The sequence below is a fragment of the Ceratotherium simum genome, chromosome 13 (assembly GCF_057802395.1).
Source record: "Ceratotherium simum simum isolate JZ-2026a chromosome 13, ASM5780239v1, whole genome shotgun sequence".
NCBI classification, from domain to species: Eukaryota; Metazoa; Chordata; class Mammalia; order Perissodactyla; family Rhinocerotidae; genus Ceratotherium; species Ceratotherium simum.
In genome coordinates, this window is record NC_141912.1 from 20,264,418 (window position 1) to 20,285,514 (window position 21,097).

The 21,097-nt window shown below is 40.3% G+C and overlaps 1 long non-coding RNA gene across 9 annotated transcripts in view; it reads left to right on the plus strand.

Moving 5' to 3' along the window:
- Positions 1 to 21,097, plus strand: part of LOC147915384 (uncharacterized) — a 388,885-nt gene that overhangs the window by 88,533 nt on the left and 279,255 nt on the right. For 8 of the 9 annotated variants that reach the window (XR_015553980.1, XR_015553983.1, XR_015553978.1 and 5 more), the window contains exon 1: positions 418 to 697. The exons of the other annotated variant lie outside the window; for it this stretch is intronic. This is a non-coding gene — a long non-coding RNA (uncharacterized LOC147915384). Of the gene's footprint in view, positions 1 to 417; positions 698 to 21,097 lie in introns of those variants that run through there. 9 annotated transcript variants of the gene reach the window in all.

A 21,097-nucleotide genomic window follows, 5' to 3' on the forward strand; every position in this document is an offset into this window, starting at 1 on the left:
AGAACCATTGGTCTAAAGAAAACCAAAATTTTACGCCCTCTACACACCCTGTTTTAGATTTGTCTTTGTGTTTAACACAGCAACACATCAGAATATGTAAGATGGTGCACTTACACCTGGATCACTGTGATATAATAAAAAATATGTATTTTGGTCTTTTTCTGTGGCTCCTGTCCAGAGCTCCTAAAACCATTGTTATTTCCTAAGAGCAATACGAGAGCATCTTTTGTTCTGATATTTGGTTATTGTTCCCAGCTCCTGAAACAGCTCTGGAGTGATAAAGGTGAAAGGACCATCTTTGATATTCAGAACAAGCCCCTTTCAACCACACCTGAGTTTTTGTTAATGTGATGATTTTGGAAAGCCCATAAATATAGGGGCTGGTTCCCAGGGGAACCAACCCTGTGATTAGAGGATGGGCACTTTTAGCCCAGCTCCCTGACCTACAGGGAGGGCAGAGGGGCTGGAAGTTGAGTTAATCACTGGTGGCCAATGATTTAATTGATCATGCCTACATAATGAAGCCGCCGTAAAAACCTTAGAAGAAGGGGTTTGGAGAGCTTCCGGTTTGACCAGTGGAGGTACTGGGAGGTTGGCATGCCTGGAGAGAGCATGGACGCCCCATGCATCTTGCCCTATGCGTCTCTTCCATCTGGCTCTTCTTGAGTTGTATCCTTTATAGTAAATCGGTAATCTGGTAAGTAAACTGTTTTCCTGAGTTCTGTGAGTTCTAGTAAATTATCAAACCCAAGGAAGGAGTTGTGGGAACCCCTGATTTATAGCTGGTTGGTCGAAGTACAGGTGATAACCTGGACTTGCACTTGGCATCTGAAGTGGGGAGCAGTCTTGTGGGACTGAGCCCCTAACCGGTGAGGTCTGTGTTAACTTGGGGCAGTTAGTGTCAGAACTGAATTAAATTGTAGGCCACCCACTTGGTGAAGACTTGGAGAATTGCTTGGTGTGGAAAAACCCCACACATTTGGTGTCAAAAGAGTTGTGTGAGGAGAGAAAAACGGGAGTTTTGCTTTTTAATCGCAAAGATGGAGTCAAGCCTTTCATTGCCTTTTGGGGCCTGTAGCAAGCCTGCTTCCACCTCTAGTTGTGGAGAGCATCTACCAGCCTGCTCCCACCTTAGGAAGTGTGCATGCTAGCAGGCAGTGGAAGTAATGACTGGGACTTTCTGGGACAGGACAGACTGAGTGAAATTAGAGACCTAATTTCTTTGATATAGTGGATTTGATAGAGAAACTAGGTTTTTTTTTCTTTCTTTCAAAGAGCATACTTCTAAAGCTGTGGTTCTCAACTGTTGGCTGCACAGTGGAATCACCTGGGAGGTTTTAGAAAACACTGGTCATCTGGCCTGACCCCAAGAGATTGCAGTTTCAATTGAGTTGGGGGTAGGGGCGAGGTGAATGGGGTGGGTCCCAGCCTCAGCCTGGCTTGAAGATTCTCCAGCTGATTCTAATGGCAGTCATGGCTCAGAACCATAGTCAAGACTTGTCCTTTGTTTGGGATTCAGATGAGAAATAAGATGAAAATGTCCTGCAATAATGCACTCTCAGGGGTCTTAACCCTCCAGGGAGTAAGTGCTTTTCAAACTGTGATTCTTAAGCTTTCAGTCACCTGATTTTGGGGGAGTATTTTTCTGCCATCTCTTGTTTTTTTTTTTTTTGTTTGTTGTTTTGTTTTCAGCTGGTGCTGTTGCACAGAGCCAGTTGGCTCTAGGTAAAGAGATTTGACTATGATTTGTGTACTCATCTGTAGGTGTGTTGGGAGAATGTGTTTCTAGAGCATGCCAGTGACACCCCTCTCACCTCTGTAGTAGTTCTCTTTATGTAACTGGATATAGTTCCAGGGAAGGAACTCACAGACACTGATATTACATTTTGCAGTGTGAGGTATTTTAATTTTTCTAAGACTATCAATGGGACCAGAGCCTTCCCCGCAGTCCCGAAGTTATGGAAAGGAAAGATTGAGCTGTCTTTGTTGGTTGAGTGTTGAAATATTCCATGGAAAAAGGAAAGGGAAACAGGTTCTACCACTGATTTTCTTGGCAGGGTTTATCACCTTTCCCTCCCCCAAGTTTCTGGCAAGTGTGATTAGAAATTGAGTTGCAGGATTTGCTCACACCAGCTTCTCGAGACATCTTTTGCTTGCTTGCTGCTGACTAGCAGTAGTTAATTTGCTATCTCTCACATGTGTTATCCAAAAATCACAGAACTCATTAGAAATAAACAGCATGAACTTGGTCGGTCACATTTGGAGGATTAGCCAGATGTAAATCTGAGTTGCACTTGGGAGGTTTTGTGTGCCTCATTTAAAAATAAATAGAACTCGAGCCTTGAGTAGAAACATTTTTTTTTTTTTTTAAGTGAAATATCTTACTGGAAAACAAATTTTATTTTTCCAATAAAAAATATGGAGAGGAGGTAAGCTTTTCTTGATGCCAGTGCTTATTTTATTTCATGCCCTTTCCTTCTCCTTGCTGATGGCAGATGTGGCAGAAATAAAGACCCAATTTCATTTTCCAAAATGGGGGAAAAAATTAATCAATTCAGGGATTTATTTATTCTTAATTCACAGCAGACGTTTAAAACCTGATTAGTCACGGCCAACTATTTAATGTGCCTTTTAGGAAAATAAATATACATTTCTGTATTTCTCCAACCATTTTGTGGACTCATATCACAACACAGCAGGTTATTGAGGCTGGCCTTGAGGATCTCTGATGTAGATGTTTACAAAAAATGTTTCTCACTAAGAGAAATTGAAAGAGCTATTTTTCGGGCCGGCCCAGTGGCTTAGTGGTTAAGCGCACGCACTCCACCACTGGCAGCCCCGGTTTGGATTCGGGCGCGCACCAACGCACCACTTCTCCAGCCATGCTGAGGCTGTGTCCCACATACAGCAACTAGAAGGATGTGCAACTATGACATGCAACTATCTACTGGGGCTTTGGGGAAAAAAAAGGAGGAGGATTGGCAATAGATGTTAGCTCAGAGCTGGTCTTCCTCAGCAAAGAGAGGAGGATTAGCATGGATGTTAGCTCAGGGCCAATCTTCCTCACACACACACACACAAAAAGAGCTATTTTTCATGTGATTACAATATATGATTTATGTGATTAGAAAATTTCTGTTTTCTCTTGATATGCAAACTTGCTGCCAGCATTACCAAATATTCACGTGCCACCCGTTTTTAATTCCAGCAAAACTTAGAATGAAATAAAAAATACCTTACCTTTGAAGAATCAGAAAAATAATTCAAAATTATTGAAACTTTTTGTGTTTATCCTTCCAGATCATACCAAATCAGATGAGTACAAAATGCCAAGGGGTTGATTCTACCAATTAGGCATTATGTTTTATGCAGACACATGAATTGAGTTAAAGATCTGCTAGAGACTTCCCATGAGCGAATTTTGATCATCCTAGTTTCTAGCACTCTTCAAATTTAACAATTATATATCACATGATCTTCTGTTTTCTATTTATTTATTACAAAAATGACTATTTGTGACCTGCCACAGTAAAACATCTGCTTTATGGACACAAGTACTGGACTTTCAGCTGTCCTGTCCATCTTTCTGTGAAATCATTCATTCATTCATTTTTCTATTCTTCAATGCTGAGATCAAATTTACAATGTGTACCTCTGCTATTTTCTAGGGACAAAGATAATTTGGCCAGTTAGCTTTTATTTAGTATTTCAAAAGAAATTGGTCAGATCTGTAGCAGACTGAATTTTCAGAATTCATTGCAGAAGGGCTCCTTTTTGAAACCCCTGTCACTGAAGGTGTGTCATGAGGGATGTGGAAGTAATGGAAAATATTTTACTGATCTTCCCTACTTCTGAAGAACTGCTCTCCCCTTGCAAGCTCTTGGGTAGCAAGGTGCTATAAAATTTCAATAAGAAAGACTGCAGGGAAGGGTAAAGAGAGAGACAAAATGAAGTAGCAGAAGCAAATAGTCCTGTCCATATTCATGTCGTGTCCATAGGACCTGAGAAACGGCTATTGAAGTGGCAGAACCAGACTGCCTCTTCGTTCCTATGATCTAATTAAATGTATTTTCACTTAAAAAGGATAACAACGTTAGATCTTAATGGGATTAACCTAACTGAAATTTATTAGGCTTTGCTTTGACAGTAAAGATTATGGATGGCTCCAGTTCCATTTTGAGATTGTAGCTTCGAATCCTGTAATTTTTGCTGTTGCCACTCTGCTGAAGATATCAGAGTTATCAAACAAACTTGTGTGTGCTGTATGACTGAAACTTGGAATACAGGTAGAGTTTGAATATTTTTCTCTTAAGTTTTTGGGAGGATTAATTTTTGCTCTACTTTCATACTAAAGTCTCTTTAGCTAAAACAAAAAGGAAGCTTTTTTTTTTTTTTTTTTAAGAGAATTAAGGCAGTGTTGATAGTTGCTTAGAGTCTGTCTTGCTCAGAATTATCTAGATGAACTGTTTAGTCCAAGGTCACTGATAACTACCTGCTTCTTCTTTTCTTTTGTATGTGTTGCAGGAGCTCAATAATATAATTTTTTATTGTATAATACGCATAAAATTTACCATTTTAACCATGTGAAGTGTACAGTTCAGTGGTATGAAGTACTCATGTTGTTGTGCAACCATCACTACTATCCGTCTCCAGAACTTTTTCACGTTCTCAAACTGAAACCATGTCCGCATTAAACACTAACTCCTCATTTTCCACCCCCCTAGGCCCTGGCCATCACCATTCTACATTCTATGAATTTGACTACTCTAGATACCTCATAGAAGTGGAATCATGCAGTATTTGTCTTTTTGTGACTGGCTTATTTCACTTAGGATAATGTTCTCAAGGTTTATCCTTGTTGTAGCATATATCAGAATTTCCTTCCTTTTTAAGACTGAAAAAATATTACATTGTAAGTATATACCACATTTTGTTTACCTGTTCATTTGTCAGTGGGATGAATGGGTTTCTTACACCTTTTGGCTATTGTGAATAATGCTACTAAGGATGTGAGTGTACAGATATTTAATCAATACACCCTGATGCTGATTTTGATATTCATTTAGAGACTTAAAATATTATTTATAACAAAGAAAGCCTTTTATATAGCATAATTGGCATTAGTTTGTTGGGTGTGGGTTATGAAGGTCCCCAAAAGCATTTGGGACAGGTAAACACATGGCAATGAAAATCTTTTTAGAACACACCTGACTAGATATCATGACCCACTTTCACTGGTAAAGACCCATTGAGATAGACTTTATTTGAAAGTCTGATTTATTGTAAAGATCCATGTTTTAGAGTCTTCATTAAAAAAGAAATGTTGCTGCATGACATCTGGAAAAATCAAACTGTAAAAAGGACTTGCAGAATTAACATCCTCTGGTTAACCCAGATCCTCAAAGCAGAAGACGATTTGGGGTTTGGGATGTGTGTCTTCTTCTCTAGAGAGTCATGCTTATCTCTTGGAAAGTGGAGTGACAGCTCCTACTGCTGGCACATACCACTGGAAGAGTTACACCTATCCTCACATTCTTGATGTTTTCTCTATCTTCTAGAGCAACATGAGATGATAATTCTTTCAGGTACCTTTAGCTTAACAAGACAGAGACAAGCTCCTTCTTGTAGTTAATATTATTTATTGAGCATGTACCATATGTCAGAGTTAGGATACTATGACTAGCTAACATTTATTTATTCAGTGCTTGGCATATATTGGGCACTGTTCTAAGCTCTTTATATGTGTCGTAATTTATTTCATCTTCCCAACATCTCAGTGTATTTGATACCAGTTTGACTTCATTTGACAGATGAGGAAAATAAGACACAGAGGAGTTAATGACAGGGACACAGGAATTGATGGAGCCAGGATTTGAATGGGATCGTCTGACTTCAGACCATGTATCTTTCACCACCATCCCATCTACGATTGATCTGACTTGGGGGCTGTGTGGGCAACATTCTGTGGAGGACGGATTTTTTTTTGAGGAGAATAGCAGCTTTTAATTTTTTTTTTAAAGAATATATTTTATTTTATTTATTTATTTTTTTTGTGAGGAAGATCAGCCCTGAGCTAACATCCATGCCAATCCTCCTCTTTTTGCTGAGGAAGACCGGCCCTGAGCTAACATCTATTGCCAATCCTCCTCCTTTTTTCCCTTTTTCTCTCCAAAGTCGCAGTAGATAGTTGTATGTCATAGTTGCACGTCCTTCTAGTTGCTGTATGTGGGATCCTGCCTCAGCATGGCCTGACGAGCGGTGTGTCGGTGCGCGCCCAGGATCCGAACCCAGGCCGCCAGTAGCGGAGTGCGCACATCTAACCACTAAGCCACGGGGCTGGCCCCTAGAATAACAGCTTTTAAAGATAGAAGTTCTGTGTGTCTATCTAGAAACCCATGCTGTATTAAATCATCATGGAGTAGTTTAGAAGTTGAGCACCAAGTCTTCTGAATACAGTGCCCTTTATTTCACTTATTTATTTATTTTTGGTGAGGGAGATTGGCCCTGAGCTAACATCTGTGCCAGTCTTCCTCTATTTTGTATGTGGGATGCCGCCACAGCATGGCTTGATGGATGGTGTAGGTCTGTGCCTGGGATCCAAACCTGTGCACCTGGGCCACCAAAGTGGAGCGTGTGAATTTAACCACCACGCCACAGGGCCAGCCCCCATGTTGCACTTCTAAAAGTAAACACGTTTCATAGAAAAGGAAATTCAAAAAGGCCTTACTTAGGAATTTTTAAAAAGAATTTAATATAGTTTTATAAAAGGTATAATTACTCCTATGAATTCATATTTTGCAGAGAATTTACTAGAAGTATTAGGAATCAGCTTCACTCAGAAATTTGGTATTTAAAAGTTTGTAAGGAATATCTACTTGTGAACATTTATAATTGAGAGGTTCCTCTTAATATAAGATTGGGGGTTTCAAAAGTATTTGTTAGCCACTCTTGTTTACAGGTATCTGTGTACCATTACTTATATCTCTTAGCAAGTGAATATGAGTCTTTTTAATAAGAGAGGTCTTGATTTTACTGAATGCTCGTGGTGAGGTTTAAAGAGTTCATTATAGCTGAAGGAAATTCATTGCGCAGTAGTTATAATTGTCAGGCATTTTGCTAGATGCTGGGGATTTAAAGATAGTTAAGAAATAATTGTTACTTTTAAGATATACTTAACTTAGTACTGAGATACAGAAGTAAGACAGAATTATTCATTCTGTTGAGGAAAGAGGTTTGGAGAAAACTTAACTGGGCAGGAGCTTGGTTTTGAAGGTTGAATAGGAGTTTTACAGACAGACAAAGTAGGGTGAGGGAGGTGAGTGGTTTCAGGCAGAGGAAAATCCATGCTCAAAGGCACTGAGATAAGAAGCAGCATTGTACTTTCAGCAAACCTTAAATAGGAAGGGAGTTGATTATCATGTAAAGACCATGGGCTTAGGCAAAAGTTTTGAAAACTACCCTTGAGTCTTGGTTTTGCTCTCTGTGAAAAGAGATACCTGCCACTTTGGTATGTGTTTTGAGGGTTAAAAAATGTTTGTAAATTGTTCAGTAAAGAACCTGACATATAGGTTTCTACATTGATATTATTTATTATGTTACTATCATTTTTGTCTTTCGGTTTATTATTTTGAATAATATTACATTTACATGGTTCAAAACCCCAAAAGTATAAAAATTTCCCTTCTGTCTTTGTGCCTCGTCTGTCGAATTCCTCCTTTCCAGCCCCTACAGGAAACCACTGTTCTTAGTTTATGTATCCTTCCATAGTCCCTTTATGTTCTACAAGGAAATGTGAGTACGCATTCTTTAGTTCCTGCTTTTTCACAAAAGGTAGCATATTACACATTGTGCAATACCTTCCTTCTTTCACTTAACCATACATCTTAGAGATCTTTCCATATCAGTTTATAGGGAGCTTCCTCATCCTGTTTTTTTGTACTATTTATTTTGATATATCTTGACTCACAAATTGCAATAATCGAGTTCCCATGTGTCCTTCACCCAGCTTCCCCCAATGATAATCTTATATAACTATAGTAAAAACCAGGACATTGACATTGGTGCAGTACTATTAACTCAGGTAGAGACCTTCTCTGGAATTGACCAGTTTTTACATGGATTTTTTTGTGGAGGGGGGAGGTATATATTTCTATGAAATTTTATCATCCTTGTATATTCAGGCAACCATCACCACAGTCAAGGTACAGAACTTTTCCCTCACTACAAAGAACTCTCTTCTGCTGCTGTTTAAGGGTCACACCCTTTCCCCATCCTAACTACTGGTAACTGCTGATTAACTCCCACATTTCATGTGTGCCGACTTAAGAAAACTCAACCATATATTACACCTTCCTCAAGGGTAAGAAACCTATTTTCAAATTTTTTTAATTCCCTACAGGCCTGAGCACTTAATGGGTACTTAATAATGACTTGTTGAAGCACAAGAGTGAAAACCAAAACTAAGCCAAGCCAAAGAGAAAACTCAGAGTTGGAAAACAGATGAGTCAGGAAAATTTGCTTTACAAAAGAACCAAGTTCAGACTTTCTTAAATAGGAACTCCTCAAGGTGAATTAAGTGATAATTGATCATTTCTTTCCGGACTCAGTCAACACAAAAGTGCTAATGATCAGTAACACAGCTTTTCTAAACTATTACTTTTTTACTTTGCAAAGCATTTTCATTTTTCTGTTTTTTTCCCTTTAAGGACCTGTCATAGTGGTATGGTAAGGTTTATGATCCCTAGTTGACAGAGTAGGAAACTGAGGCTGAGAGAGGCAAGAAAGCTACCAGTTATAGAGTCTAATATGACATTTCATTTAGTCCTCCCAACAGCTCTGAGGTTGACTGAATATACCGTGCTGCTCCTTATCTCAGCTGTCTCGTACCATTGCTGTTCTCATTTTACAGAAGAGGCTCAGAGGTTCAGTCATTTGTCTCTGGTCAGTTTATATCAGAGACAAGAATCCAAATCCCACACTCTCACCACTGCTCCATAATGAATGCTTTCCTTTGGTTAAAAGTCAAAGGAGAATTTAGATTCCCCGTCTCTCTTTTGTTTTTTTAATGGTGATGGGAGTGGTATTTCAGTATGTTACTCATTTATAAAAGATACATAGTGTAATAGTTTATAGAAATGGTTAAGAGCTTTGGAATCAGCCAGCCTTCTGTCCAAATCCCAGCTCAGCCATCCTCTAGCTTGGCTGACTATGGACATGTTGCTTTCTTTATTGGAGCTTCATGTACCTGTCTATAAAATGGAGATCCTAGTAGTTCCTGCATTGAGTTGAGGGAATTAAGGGGAATAAAACACACAAAGCACTGAGCTCGGTGCCTGGTACATGCCAATCATTTAGTAAATTGTAGCTCTTATTACATATAAGTCTTCATTGTGTGGACTTTGCAGTCGTAATATAAATTTTAAGTAAATACTAAGATCGTGTTATGTGCAAAACAAGGTACTATTGATGGAATTAACATAGCTACACAGTGACTTAAGTTTTTAAACTTATTTAGAATGTCATTTGGCCTATACAGTTTTTTAAATTTATCATTCAAGTTGCTGTATTTTCAGATTTAAGGCTGCCATTTTTTTTCAAAGTTTTGATTTTCTGGTCTGTGAACGAGTAGACTCTCCAGAGTGGAGAATTTGTATTTATGGTGTAGGACAACTGTGGAACCACTTTTTGTGCTTTCGATCTTACTGAGGTTCTGGTAATCTTATCCCTGTATATATCCACGGACATATTGATTACCCGAGAAGTGGTCAGGTGGAAAGGCAGGTAGCTATGAGTGGGTGTGGTGGAGGGGTGAGGGGTGCTCATTGTATACAGCTTTTGTAATAATAGAAGATAATTGAGTGCAATCAGCAGCATTGCCATTACAGTCACATCCTTCGAATTGTTCAGGGAATGTGCTTAGCTCTGCTTAGCTGGATGTTTGTTTGTTTAGGGTGAGACTGACAGTGGAGGTATCTGTGAGAAGTGTTTGTATCACAGTGACAGACTGCAGAGAGCTCTTTCCTGTGTTACAGATTGCTAGGAAATTGGACAGGACCTCCTGAGAAATGCTATCCCCCGCCTCCCCTCAAGAGAAGCCTGTGACACACATTTGAAAGGCGGTGGGGGTGGGGTGGAGAGCCAGAGGCGCCATGGGCGTGAGCTGCAATTCCCATATGGTGTGTAATGTCTTCTATACTTAGGGACACTCTGCACATAGCAACGTGGAGTATACTTGGCATACCATGGAAAATGTACTAATGTTCCCTTGAGAGCCTCTTGGACTTCTCCAGAAAAAAAATAATGATAATACAGGAGAGCTTGCTTGACAGTTCTCATCAAAAGTCTGAATGATATAGTTTAATACTGAATGAGTGAGGTTAAAATCAGCTGGGGATAGAACAGTGGTTCTCAACTGTAGATGCATATTAGAAGGCTTTTTTTTTTTTCTTTTTTTTTACCTTCCAGATGATTCTACTGTACAACTGGGGTTAGGAGCCACTAGGACAAAGAGAAATGACAAAAAGGCAAAAAAACCCCACCCTCCATTGGGTGGATGGGTCCCCATATTTCTCAGTGAGGCCACTGGCCTTTTCAGTTGGCTGAAATTTCTCTCTCATTCTGAAGATGGGTCCACTGGGCAGATGTCCCGTTGACAGCAGCATCTCTCCAACTGCATTTCCTAGTGTGTGGGATAGAACTGCTCTTCTGGTCTCTGGAGTGAGGAGCGTGATGTTTCCCTACTTACCCTTGGAATCACTATTTAAAGCCTTGGCCCTCAGGCTTTAAACAGGAATGTATGGTACATTCTAAGGGTTATTGTGTTTAAATCTTAATAATTTGTCTCTTTCATATAAGAGAAATAACTGTGCAGCGTGGACAGAAACCCTCTGAGAAAACCATGTGTTTCACATTTACTACGAATAAGTCATTTCCTCTCTTGAGCTCTCAAAAGTCATAATTTGGAAATCATTCTTTTCCTGTGAAAACCAGAAAGCGGATTTTTTTCCCCCTGTTCTTTTGATAGGAGCCATAATAAAAGTTCCCATAGGCAAGAGCTTTTGATTTGATATGATGCAGTGGCTGTCTTTCTAGGGAAGTCCTGGAAAATGCATTGCACCATTTTTTTTTTTTTTTTCTCAGTTGCATGTGTCTTTTCTCCCCTGAGGTTCATGTCCAAGCATGATGTCCCCCATATGTCTTCGGTACATCCCAGGTCCTTTTGCAAATGGAAACTACAGAAGAAACAAAAATTGGTTGGAGTGCATAAAGTATATTTCAGGAGCATCCTAAAGGGGCTGTTTCAGAGGCACTAAATTCCAGAGTATTCGCTGACATTTATGGGCCTGCTTCAAATGATTAAATGTCCTTCTGATCACGTGATGCCACGTTTTGCATAGTGTGACATATCTGTCCTCTTTTAAATGCATGGGAATTGGTAACAATGTCATTTCACTGGTGGGTTTGCTGAAGCATTATCACAAGACAGCCAGAATGATTGATGAGTGCTTTTCAGGTAGAGAAATGCTGCCAGCTGGGTTTGTATTTTTTCTTACCTAGAGTTTTGCTTCTTAATTTTCTATTTCAGTTAAGAATAATCCCTTTTCATGCTAGTAGCTATAATCACATTATAAGAGACTTGAAAATTGTCATTTCCCAGTAGTATTTCTCACAGTGTAAGCATTTTTACTTAATGTAAGATTGCTTTCCTATTTTTTTTTTTTTTTACCCTGTAAGAGAGAGAGACCAATATTTAGATTTCCTAGTTTTAATTCTAAGAACTCAGGGCACGTTCTGGTCAAGTGGAGAAGTTAAAGAGTGACTGAGGGGAGTCCTGGACTCGATCTGAAATGGCAGCAATGTGAGACTTGATGTTCCTTGACAGTTTTTAAAAAGTAACACAAACTGTGTATGAGAATCTGATGACTTTGGTAAATATGGGATCTAGTGAGGCGATATTCATTTCTGCCTCTCCCCCTATATTCCTTTGATCATGTTTCTTTTTTTCTCTTCTGAAATGTGCTCTAGAGACAGTTAGCCATTCTTGAAAGAACCACATTCCTCTCTGTGACTGGACAGGCCCAAAGATGGAGATAAGCAAGCCATTTGTGGATACCTATTTTCCAAGTTTGTTCTTGCAAGAAGGCCGAGTGCAGAGGACAGCTCTATATCTGGAAGTGCAGACCTGTAGCTGTACTTTTTTTGCAAACATGAAACTATATTTGAATGTAGTAAATTCCTAGGTAACTCTGAGCCATGGAGCAAATGCCCTGGGGTCCTTTAATAATAATATTTAACTTTGTATGTCTAGAACTTGTTCCATCTCATCTTGGTCTCCTAAAATATTTTGAGTGGTACATTCTTCACAGAAGAACTCATATCTTTTCAGGGGTTAGGGTGTAAATTCTTTCATGAGGTCCTTCCCCATTTGTTGGGAGAAGGTGATATTTCTCAACTAATTATTTTGTTGTGCAGTTTGGATTTATAGATGCTGCAGATACTGTAAATGGTTTGTGGTCAGATATAGGCAAAGTGAATCACTATTTTAGACTAACAAAAATATTGACTTTCAATGGAGCTTTCTGATTGCCTAAGGCTGTTACAGCTATGTCAATAATTTTAGAAAAGATGAATCAGAAGTATTACTCATTTTTATTTAGGAATTTAATCCTACGGATAAGCAATGTTGGACGTTCCAAGCAGTAATCCTATGGCCCTTGGCACATAAAGGTCATGCGAGTCTAACTCTACAGTAAGACGTGGAAACACACAGTACTCATCACTTTTGGAATCGGTGTGTGTGTTTTCCCACCCTTTTTTGGATTCACCTCTCCTGATGGTCTAGGGGCTCATTGAGATACAGAGTTTTATATTCTGGTTTCTTTGCAGAAAGACAGCAGAGTTCAAATTAAGTTAATGATAAGTATTCTTGCTTGGTTGCAAATAATTCCTTACAGGAGATGAGGAACCATTGAGCCAAGGGCAGGGAGAGGAGGAGAGGGAGCTGTGAGTGTGCATAGAGACATTTCCTGTTTCCCACAACTTGATTCAGTTCTACCATCAAAACTAAAGTTAATTGGTTTTCTTCCTGGGATGGTCTATTTGACTGACAAGCCCTCAGTCAGCTATTAAATCCCACAGCCTAGGCCTTAGACTGGGAAATTAAACTTCATAGCAGTTGGCCATTTCCAACTTGTACCTGATTCTCTCCTGTCCCCATCCTTCATTTATGCTTAGATAGTCGTGGAAATGGAGAGGGAAGAGGCAGAAGAAAGAATCAGATTTCCAATTTGTATTTTACTGATTAGGAATTAGGAGTTGGCTTAATTAGATTTTACCTTATTCTCTTAATTTGGAGAAAAACAGAGGGTGTGTGTGGGAGTTATAAATAAATAGTGTGAACCTAAATTGTAGCAAGGGTAATGCGATATCTATTTCAGACTAGATGTGTTTTAAAAATACGTTTGTACCAACAATTGTGATGTTAATTATATATTTTTGCCAGGCTAAAACTGTAAAAATTTTATTTTAGTATTTTATGCGTTTCAAAGCTATCCAAGGTTGGTTTTTTTTTTTTTTTAATTGTAGAATTCAGAAGGGCCTTCAAGGCAATTCATGTGAGTTAGGTTATATTGAACCTGCATTTAGAGATGTGTGATGACTCAGTTATTGCCCAAGATGCGCCAACTCACATTACCTTCTTAAAATCGGTGATGGGCAACATGTTATGACACTGGTCTTAGGTGAATGCTACCTAAACCTGGTATTTTTTTTTTTAAAACAGTTAACCGCACCATGACATCAACATCAATTCACATCACTTTGGTTACAGTTCAGTCATCTGAGAAGGGTTTGGGAGCCTTTTTAAAACTTTAAAAGTTCATATACACGTACCATCTCAGATCTCTAATACTGAACCATTTCACACCAAGAATATGAGTTTTGAAGTTAAAAGACCATTCCACAGTAATTACCACGGCATTCAAAAGAATCAGTTTACCAAAAAGAACTGAACTCTGAAGAATTAAAAAAAAAAAAAAAAAGGGGGGCCAGCTGGGGACTGAGGAGCAATTTGGGGTTATGTTGATCCTCTCTGGCTGGCAGTCTCCGGGCACCAGAGTTCACAGCTGGATCAAAGTTCCACCCTGTAGTTTCTCTTTCCACTTGGACAGAAATGGAGGTGTTGGGCCTATAATCTGGTCCTTGCCCAAAGCCAAGTGAGTGTTATGCAGTATTTCTGTTTTGAACACATTTGTCCTTATTTTCCCTTTTCTCTGTTTGCCCACTAGAAGGGAAAAAAAATAATCAGAGGTACTGCTGGGGTGGAGCCACGCTGATTGCAATGCCCCAGAGTTTTCTAGGTTAACAAATTAGAGCTTTTCAGCCGGCTGAGTAGGGGTGGGCTGCAGCTGCTCTGTCCTGCCTTCTCGGGTTCCCCTCTCCTTTCCCACTGCAGAAGAGAAAGGAGAAGCCTGGTTGCTGAGCTCGGAGGACATGCTGGTTGTCTTTTTGTGGGGAGGAGTTACTGTGTATTCATGGAAGGTGTGGGATGAAAAATATCCACCTTTTAGTTGGCTACTTTTGTAACATTGCTGTGTGTGCCTCTGAGCTGGGTTGTGCTGGGGTGAGAGGGTAGTGAGGATTAAGATTCCGGTGAGGATGGATGGGGTGGAGTTTGAAGCCTCTTGGGCTCTAGCAGATGGGAGTCAACATCCAAGGAAGCCGAGACAAACCCTTTGGCTTGTGTCCTTCTGCTCCCCGGGTGAATTAGAAAGGACCTTGGTCAATTGTGTGGGAGTTCAGAAAACAGAGCGCCAGCTTGTTTCGCCTTGGAGGAATACAATTTCTCATGCTGCCTCCTCCTGCTTCTCTCTGCTGGGGGTGTGGAAGAAGCAGAGCAGGGAGGTGGGAGGTTTTCTGCTGGAGTTTATTGAAAAAACAGCTGCCCTACTCCATTTTCCCTCCCTCACCCCCATCACACCCCATCCTTTTTTCTGTGGCAGGATATAACTATGCTGTAAACTTTGGCAGTGGTGGTGAAGCATGTTAATACTTTTTGGAACAAGAACTTTTTTTCTTCTGGCATGGAACTGTTAGGTTAAAGCTGGAAAAAAAAAAGGATAAATAAAATTTGATATAGTCATTCTAGAAATGATTTGTATTCATCCAGAAAAGGGTCAGAGTTCAGTGGGTTTGTGTCTAAAAGAGCCAAACTAAGATAAGGTAACGAGCCAGTATTCCAAACTGGCAAGTGCCTGCCAGAACTTGAAAGTATGTTTGCAGCTCTGCCTTTATTATCGTAACCTCTTGAACAGAATATGCCATTTGAAGCGACAGTAAAGGCTGCTCAGTGGATAAGTTTATGACCTAGTTTTTGACCAAGAGCACTTATGGGTTGAACGGTGCAGAGAAGAGCAGAGGAGCGTGGACACCATTGGCCAGAAGTTCTGTGCAAATCAGGAGCTGGGGGCTAATTAGAAGCCCGAGACATTAAGCAGCAGCTGTTTTATGGTGTGAACTTTTGCACAGAGGATTTCAAGAGGCTAATTCTCCTTGGAAGTCTGTTTGCAAAGTGGTTCTTTCCTGGCTGTTGCTTCATTCTTCTTCGGAGGCCTATTTTCACTGAGTGGGAGCGTTTTGTGCCAAACCTAGCAATGACCTTATGGCGCCTGGAGCTGCTGCACAGCCTGACCCAGGGGGCCTCGGGCAGCACTGAACCAGGAGGGAGGGTCTTTTTCAGCTCTGCTGGCTCTGGGGTCGGGCGCACACCGCAGACCTGGAGTCGAGGAACAGAAACCAAGGGGAATGTCACAGAGAAGGTTTCTTCTGCCTTTCCCGCTCATAAACTGCATGCTCGGCCCCGTCCTCCCTCTTGCACTTCTCCAAACTCTTGGACGGACTCTCACCCGTGCCCTCTGCACTCGGTTAAATCCGAGCTCACTTTCTTGTTGCATTTAACATGGGAGAATATATTTTTCAGGGAAAATTTTGAGAAATGAATTGAAATGTGTCTAAAGTTCACTAATGGTGTAGGCCTTAGGGTATGGTTAACACTTTCTTCTTTTCTTTCCCCCCAACCATCTCGTTCTTCCTTTCTCTTTTCCTCCCCCCCTCCTTCCTTCACAATTGTTTCTCTTTCTATCCTCCCACTTGCTTTTGCTTTTACAGTGGAACTACTAAAGTAAACATACTTAGACATATTTTAGAAAGTAAAATCCCTTTCTAAAAAGTACCATTAAGGGCACCCTGCAGAGTCTGGGATCCATGAGAAATGGCAGAATTAAAAGGGCCAAAGTTAACATCAATTATTAATTTATTATTAGTAAAAGTTACTTCAGTGATTAAGATTACAGAATACACTAAATTTTCCTATTACGCATTTCTTTTTTACGAATGCTTATCTTATATACATCAAAAGATACACACACTTCTTTTATCATTCACAGATCAAATCTCATCAACTCTCCATGCAAAAAGCTCTTTAAATGGGAAAAATATGGCAACATCCATATCATACACCAGTTGAGAGATAATTATATGAGTGAAAGTGTATGAACAAATATTAAATGTTAAAACTATGGAGGCATTGTTTTTAATGTACATTTAAGTTTAATTTTCATTAGAAAATGTAAAAGGAATATAAGATTGCATATACAATGTTATCTATGTAAAAATGTACTATTGAATGTTTAGAAGGAACTATACCAGAATGTTAATAGTTGAACAGGGATTATGAACATGTAAAATGATTTTTACATTCTCTCCCTTCAATTTTCCCCAATGAGCTAGCAAATCTTTTATAATTAGAACATCTAACTTTTGCTAGCATACTTTAATAAGTATGAGAAGGGCTCTGTGTCTACTTTATTTTTCTGATACAGTTCAGGTGAGATATGAATTGTAAAACTTCAAAAAAGTTATTGTTTGAAAGCCTTGCAAATATGCATTGATTTAAATCTTATGTGTAACTCACACCATTTGGGGCAAGCCTGGGGTGGGTGGTCTACACCCTGATCTCCAGGAAGAGAATAGAACATTTCTTGCCTTCCATGGTAGGCTCCCATTTTTCTTCCCATTTTGCTCACTTGGTTCTTTTTCTTTGACTTCAAGGACGTGTTCTTCCTCCCTGTTCACGTCATGTTTGTTTTTTCCTTCTGGGATCTTGCCCGCCCTCCCTCTTCTTTGTTGCTGCCGTGCATTCCCTCTCTACCACGGTGGAGATGATCCCTGAATTGCTTTATTGAGGATGACTCATAATCAGGGAGCAACAAGTCACCATTAAAGTTAATAGTGCTTCTTAGGGACCCCATTTGTGGCAATAAAATTTGCAACTAGACATGAGCCATTTCAATTTGCCACACAGTGTTTTAATTGTTCAGAGATGTCTATAAAAATATAGTGTGGCCAATTATAATTGCTTAGGATCTGCTAAGATTTTTCTTACCAAAAAATGTGCTCCCTAGAAAGCACTGGTCGGCGGTGACACACAAGTGTTGGCTCAAGCATTTTCAGTCTGAAATGGTCAAGCTATGCTTGACACATCTCTAAGCAGAGGTGTGAGTTTCTCAAACTGCTGGCTTTCCAGATCTTGTTTGAGAGAACATTTGAACCAGAAGTAGCACCACCCAGGTTGGTGAATTGAGTAAAGCCTTTCCTTTTTGATGCCTTTTAGGCTTGAACCCAACCTCTTTATGTACCACCTAAAGAAAATGAAATGAAAACTGTTTGAATGAATTTTCCCCATTGCCCTTCCTTTTTAATCCTAAAAACACACATATTAGAAATTAGAATCTTATGATGAAAATCTCTCCCCCTTTTCTGTTTTCCCAATTTCCAAAGGTTAAGGGGGAAAAAAGTCTCCAGGGTGTCATGCCTTCACTCGTAATGTGTGGTGGTACAATGTGTCAGGTAGATATTTCTATTTCTTGCCTGTACCTGCACTCCTTGCCACCTTCCTCATCTTTCTTGGTGTCACCCCTCAACCCACCCTGTTCCTGAATCCTTTCAAGGGTGAATGTCAAATATATGAGATTATTGCTTACTTGTAATGCCTTTCATTTTGAGTAATGCTTTGTAAGGATAAAATGCCATTAACAGAGGCCATCACTAGTTGAGCTTGGACACATCAATTATACCCAAAATATTTTTCCTTAGTGGGTAATCAGCGAATGTTTTAGGCTGAATAAAGACATTCAGGGTAGAACCTACAGTACTTTATACTTAGAAGGGAATTTAAGAAGCCCTGAATTGTTCACCAGATGAATTGCATAGGTAACCATCCTCTGAAACCTAACAGAAGTAGCTGATTTGGGGAGTGAATTTTGGAGCCATTCTGCCTCATTCTGTAGATCATGTGTGGCATATAAACACGCTATAGTATATATATTTGGGATGCGGGCCATAATGCTATCTATCTGAAATGAAAATGTAAAATGAGCAGGAGACGTTAAGACCAACCTTCATTATCACTAGTAATTCTCATGTAGAAATACAGCTTAGAGAATCTATGATGAGAGCATTGCAACCTCCCACCCACAGAAAGCAGATTGCAAGAGGAGGTAGCAAAGTACACACTCTGAAATCCAACTTCCTAAGCTCCACCCTTGGCCCTGGGAGTCACTGACTGTTCTGTCCCTTGTTGCCTCATCTGTAAAATGGGGATGCCTCATAGAGTTCTTGTAAATTCTCTGCTCTGAGGGCAATCCAGGTAATGCATGCCTGACTGGACTTGTGCGTCTCAGAGTGGGCCTGCCCAGCTGGAGGAAGGCCAGAGACCATTCTGTCACGGACTAGGTGCCTTGAGAAACTCAAAGGTGGGTTTGGAAGCAATTAACTGTTTTTCCAAGTTGTTTCTTTTTCTTTGGTATGTTAAGGAGATGTAACCACCAGCCATCCTGAAACTGACCAAGCCTCACCACAAAAGCTATGCTCATGACCTTTGTCTTATCTTGAATGCAAAGATCTCTCCAGGAGGAGCTTAGGCCCCATTATGTGGAAGCATGTTCTCCAACTGAGCCTGTGCAAGCGAATACCTGAATACCCACCTCTCCCTTTTTGAATATTCATTCCCCAACCAAATAAAAGTTCCTGCTTCCCTTTGTTCCAGGACGCCGTGGCTACGCCGTGACCTTGGAAATGATACCTCATGGCCTCCTATTTGCTGCAAATACGCTTTACTTTGTGAGACAGCGTCCACTGGTGTGGTCTTATTTAACTCACCAGGAGGCGAGCCCACTTGATTTGGTAACAATTCCTTGATCCAAGTTTTGGTCTTCCCACTGTCTGTCTTGGGCTGGTCATTTTAACCTCTCTGACTTAAGGGCCTCCACTTGTAGAATGAGATGATAGTGCTCTGTGATCCTTTCCCTTAAATCTCTCTGACCCAGGCCCAAGGGTCTGGCTCTGTGGAGGTTAAGGGATTTCTTGTGATGAATGCTAGTATCTGGAGGTCAGGCAGTGCCGTTTCTCCAAGCCCAAGTCGCTCTTGCTGCACTAACAGCCTTGTGGAGTGAGGGTGGGGGACGGGCACATTGGGCATCTTCACTGTGTTGGGTGTTATGTGCTTGATCTTAACTGCCACCATTAACAACCTAGACAGAGGTGGGCAGTCAGCTAACTTCCTTGGTTCCAAATTGCCCGCTTCCTTCTTACACCCCACTTTGTGATTTTATTACTTGCAAAAAAGGGAGATTTCTGGAGGAAAAATAATGTCGTTGTGACATTAATATTTAAAAAAGGCACTCATACGGCTATTTGTGCTTGTTTTACAGTAGGAGAACCTCACCCCCTCCCTGATCATTCTTTCCAGTCCCCTGTGGGGCCCTTGAACCTTTTCTTTCCTCAGACTCCCCCAGGTCAGACTTAATTACGAACAGCAGAGTTGGAGGGTTTGGAATAGGTCTGCATACTCAAGCAGGGCAGAGAAAAAAGCTCAGTCTGAGCTGAGTAGGAAGGGCAGCCCTGTGGCAATGCACCTTACGTTCAAGCTGTTTGTGAGCTCTACTTGGTTTCTCGGGAAAGTCACTGTTCATAAGCACACAGAAAAGGGAAACTTATTTTGTGGCTACCCAATTTGTCTTGATCTTTCCAATCGCACCATTCTCATGTCATATCTTAACTTGCCAGTGACAAGAGAGTTGAAGAACTTCAGAAGGGAAGGATTTCCTCAATCCATTTAAATTCTATCCACTTCTTTCACATCAGGTTTTCTAACTTAAAGAACTGAAAACCTCTGCTGTGGTCTTTGGGAAGGAATTAGAATGACATTGTTGATGTTTAGGATCTTGTTTGAATCAACTCTGTATCTGAGGACTGGTTGCCCTTCAAAAAGGAAGATCCTATATTTTTTTCTCAAACTTTTATTACTCCAGTACCTTAGAATAGTGACTTGTGCATAATTGACGCTCGGTAAATGTGTCAAATAAGTAAATAATCACCACCCCTAAATCTCTTCTCACTTTGTATTTTGTACCCTTTGCCATCACCATAATTCTTAAATTTGAATTTGCTATTTTTTGCACACGTTTTCACTTTGTCACTTTGCACAAATTTTTCCTCTGCCTAGGTTGCCCTCCTTCCTCCGTCCAGTAATTATATTTGCTATTACTGGCGAAGTCTGCCTTGAAACCTAAACTTTCCAATAAGACTTCAGTGAGTGGCCCCATCTACCTAGATCATCATCTCCACCTCTTACCTCCATCATTGACAGATGCTAGACTGACTTGCTCTGTTTGGGACCCCTGTAAGCCTGGGTTTATCCTTAGATGATGAGCGTACTTTTCTATGATGGAAGAATCGGGAGTGTGGAATTTGACTGTGTTACAAGGGATAGCTCATCCTCTCTGGACAGAACACCCCTGGGCCGACAGATTAAGGTATGTCAATGTCGTGTTGGTGGCCATCCTGACTCCCTGCTAGCCTTCATGGGCTCACATGCACCTGAGATGAGGCTTATTTCAAGATGACTCTATCACAGCCCTCTGTTATTCTCTGACACCGGTCATTAAGAGATTAGATTTCTTGAAGTATCAGCGTTTGGCCCCCTGGCTGAATAAAGCTCCGTAGCCTAAGGAGGAAGGGATTTCTGAATAGATTTTCAGCA